Below are 4,358 nucleotides of genomic sequence, written 5' to 3'. Positions count from 1 at the left end.
AGTGGCAGGTTTAAATTGCCTATCAGTAGTTCGGCGTCACCTGACGTTGTGGAAATGAGAAATGGTGTTCCGTAAATCCAATTCATGCAAAATAAAATTCGCTGTATCTTTTGAAAACAACTTCAAAATCATATTATTTTTGGCATACTTGTTTTCAATTGGTAGTCATATATTAAAACATACGTCATCCTAAAGAGTACACATAATAACAACCATCGTATTGTGATATGGTTTTCTTTCCTGATAGCTCCCTATATTCCCTATATTTATTATGATTTTAAAATCAAGATTGTAGTTTTAATTTCTTTTTAAAATCTGCATCAACAATTCTAGCGTTTTGAGTTGCTTAAAAATACTATTAAGATTCAACCAAATATTATATCTGCAATGAAAAAAGAGATCGTCACTAAAAAGTAAATGTTTTTTTTGTAAAATGCGTACCAATGTAGAAGATCTGAAGGGCTGGTTCCATGAAGATGATGTTTTTGTTGTAGACAGAGGCTTCCGAGATTCAGTCGATATGCTCGAGGAGCTGGGAATAAGGGCCGAAATGCCTCGCCTGATGAGCAGGGGGCAGAAGCAGATGACAACCTTAGATGCCAATGCCTCTCGTCTGGTCACCAAGGTTAGTTGTTTTCATATTTTGATTACCAGACCTACAACATAAATTCAATCATCATGTCAGAAAAACTTAAATACAATTACATTATACAATAATTCTACATCTGTCTTCATCTGAAATATAAACAAATGCTGTTCCAAATCATTGATTTTATGTTTTTCATCATTTTAATTTTTTTTCTTTCAGTAAAGAAATATACCCACTGTTAATTTTAAATAAGGCACTTTTACCTTTTTTATGAGTGGTGCTTGTTCTTAACTTTTCAGATTCGTTGGGTCGTTGAGGCAGCCAATGCAAGAATAAAGCGATGGAAGTACCTTGCTCATGTTCTTCCGACCAATCAAGTGCCATTTATCGGTGACTATGTGCGCATCGTGTGTGCCCTCTCCAACCGTTACTGCAAGCCTCTGTTGACAGGAAGTGAAGATGAAGACATGGCCCTTGCATGCAAAATGAGGTATTTGTCAACAAAAGTTAACTCTTTAAAGACATTTGTTGAAGAAAACTGTCTGGATAAGAAGTCTGTAAAGTGGGAAGTGGCTACTGATTCTTTGGAATTCCCCAACATCAGCGAAGATGACATTCGTAATCTGACCTGTGGAGTTTATCAACTGAAGTTGTGTCCAAGTTATATTCAGGAGTATTTGGAGGGGGATGTGGATATCTTGGTTCACAGTGAGTTCCATGGGCTTATCAGGGTCAAGCTACAGAGTCGTCATGTTTCTTCCCGACAGTATCTGCTCTGGATCCAGTTTTCCGAGTCTGAGATCACTGCATGGTATTGCAGATGTCGAGCGGGTGCCCGTGTTGTGGGAGTATGTTCCCATGTCGCCGCCGTTATCTGGTTTCTCGCTATTGGGAGACACAACAGGGAGGCTATTTCGTCTATTCAAGACTGGTCCGAGTTTGTCACTGATGCAGCTGTCATTGACGAATCTGAGGACAGTGATGACAGTGAGGTAGAGGAGTAACTGAGTTCATTTTTCTTCTTCTAGTGATCAATCAGACTCTGTTGGTATCCTGAAAATATGAACATTTTTGATTTATAATATGAAATATTCATTTATCTGATTCATTTAAACACAGTACAGATCTGGTTGCATTATTATCACACAAATGTTTTGTAATCAACAATTTGTCAATTGTAACATATTATGACTTAAGCGAGAATTATATCATAATTTTTTTTTACATATATACTAGTAGAAAATTCTAATACAGTGTCAAAAGATATTTTTGTGTATTAATTTAAATAAAATGTTTATTGTTGTCGATAAGTATATACAATCTATCTAAATCATGATGGAAGCACACACCTAGTTTTTATTATGCAACTTTCTTGTCAATTACAAAATCTTCAATTGTACCCTTATTACTGGTATATATATGTTTGTATAACTTGAAAACATTGTTTGCACTAGATAGGGGTATCTCCTCTGTATAGACTAATGTCAGTGCATTTTGCATGATGTGTTCTGTTATCATGTTCGTTTAATATTGAATCATTTTGTCATCTCATTTTTAAACTAATTGACAATGTGCCATAACAAAAAATCTTTTACTTTATGATTACCATATTTGTTACCCATTATTTGCTATTTTAATTTCTGTGTTAAACATGTTACATGTAATTATTCTTTTATATATTTTTGAAATATATGAGTCATTGTTTGGGTTGAAAATGGTAGTTACATATATGCTATGTAGTCACTAGAGCTTAAAATATGTTACAAATAGAGTATAGTTATTGCTGTCGTTTTTTTTAATACATGTAGTTCTTCTTTGTTTTGCATTTAAAGTAGATCCAGTGTTCTGTGATGTCACACTTTTTTGTAAAACTTTGAATTCTTTAAAAATTGTGCAAGATAGTTTTATTTATTTTATGTGAATATAATCACATGGATGTAATTAGAATTATTGGTAGGTTCAAGATATTTTCGCACTTAATTTTATACTAAATTTCCAAATTTTTTAATATTTTATCTATACAAAGGGGAAATAACTCTTTTTCTGACTTTTCTCTCAGTTGTATGTCTAAATGCTATAGTTTTTCTTATTCCAACGATTAATTTTAAAATATTTTGTAATTTTCGTTTTCTGATAAAGTTGACATTAAAATTAAACAAGAAAACAAATTTCTGCCTACAAGATTTTACTTTGAACACAAAAAAATACATTTTTCTAATGCTAAAATATGCTTTAGTTTATGTTTATCTGGCATCTCAAAAAGTGTGATGACATGTATATTTTTTCTAACAATTGATGACATATAAGTCTATTAAGTTGAAATCAGTTCGGTTTTTCAACTTTCCTCAGAGAATTTTACGAGTATGGAGCTACATTAAGTTGGATTTAACAGGTCGGGTACACTACCTTATATGGATAGCATTATTTAACACGTGATAGTATTTTCGTCAAACAGATTCTCCAATCCAGTGAATGAGTTGCAATGCATAACGGTCTACAACGTGTTTACGATTCAACAGACGCACGTGGTTTTTGTCTGTTTTATTCACAATATTTAATTGCTTGCCGGAAAGTTTGTACATCTTGATTTTTACTTTAGAAGGTAAAAAAGGAAAGATTACGTACCATTAACTTTGTTCCATGCTCACATTGAAAAATACTGTTGTTTTAGTTGATCAATTGTTGCTTCAAAAATGATCAGTATCAAACGACTGACAAACATACGCATACAAGAACAAACAGGTTTTGATATGAAAAAACTGCACAGTTGTGTATTGGTGACTTTATCATTGTGCACTAGAAATAAATACAGGTAACTGTACATTTTTAACATACGTGAATAGCCACGGTAGTAGAAATGCACAAATATACAAACGCAGAAGCGCAAGCTGTGCAGCATTTAGTACTTGTCCGTTAATTAAGCATTCTGATGAATGTCCCTGAAGAAAATATCAACGAGCATTCTAATAATGTTGTCTTATATATGGGATATCACGTGAAAAACGGTACTCGCTGCTTCTAATTCTATAGGACGTACCTCTCTTTTGAACATTGAAAATGGGGTATTTAAATAGGTTGATATAAGTCCTCATATGCAATATTTTTTAAATGTGAGCATAGAAATTAAAGTTCAGACATAATTGTCCATATTAATTTCATAAATTCTGAAAAATCATTCAAAATGAGTTTCCAAAGGACAATTCAAAATGGTATATATTTTCAATACGCTTTGTATACACTGAAACTTGTAGTAGCCCACAATGCCTTGCAACTCATTCACCTGATTGGTTTGTCGATAATAGTAAACAGATGGCTAATTTAGTATGCAAATTTATGCCGACGTCACAAAATATAGTGGTCTCGACCTGTTTAATGTATATCCTTGTACATTCTTGGAATTGGGTAAATGTGTGAGTGTCTCAGATCAGCTGATGAAAAAATGCATGATATGTGTTAATAAATAATACTTTAAATAGCAATTAAACAATAATAAACCAATCTATAGTGAAGTGAACTTTTTCCCGCAATGAAATGGAAACGCTGCCAACACACCATACCATGCGGCTATGCAGCGTGTTGTACAGTACATGTGACTCGATCGTTGATCTAACTCTTTTTATATAAAACAAATCAAATATTTCTTATTTTATATTTCCTTACGTTACAGAGAGAATATCGAGATGTTTTAAAACACTTACTTTACAAATGCGTCGATGAATTCCTTTGCATTTGTCGCTGTAAAATCCTGTTTGTCACCGTGCGAAATCGT

The sequence above is a fragment of the Crassostrea angulata genome, unplaced genomic scaffold (assembly GCF_025612915.1).
Source record: "Crassostrea angulata isolate pt1a10 unplaced genomic scaffold, ASM2561291v2 HiC_scaffold_135, whole genome shotgun sequence".
Lineage (NCBI taxonomy): Eukaryota > Metazoa > Mollusca > Bivalvia > Ostreida > Ostreidae > Magallana > Magallana angulata.
The sequence above is the reverse complement of the archived record's forward strand: the minus strand, read 5'-3'. Positions refer to the sequence as shown.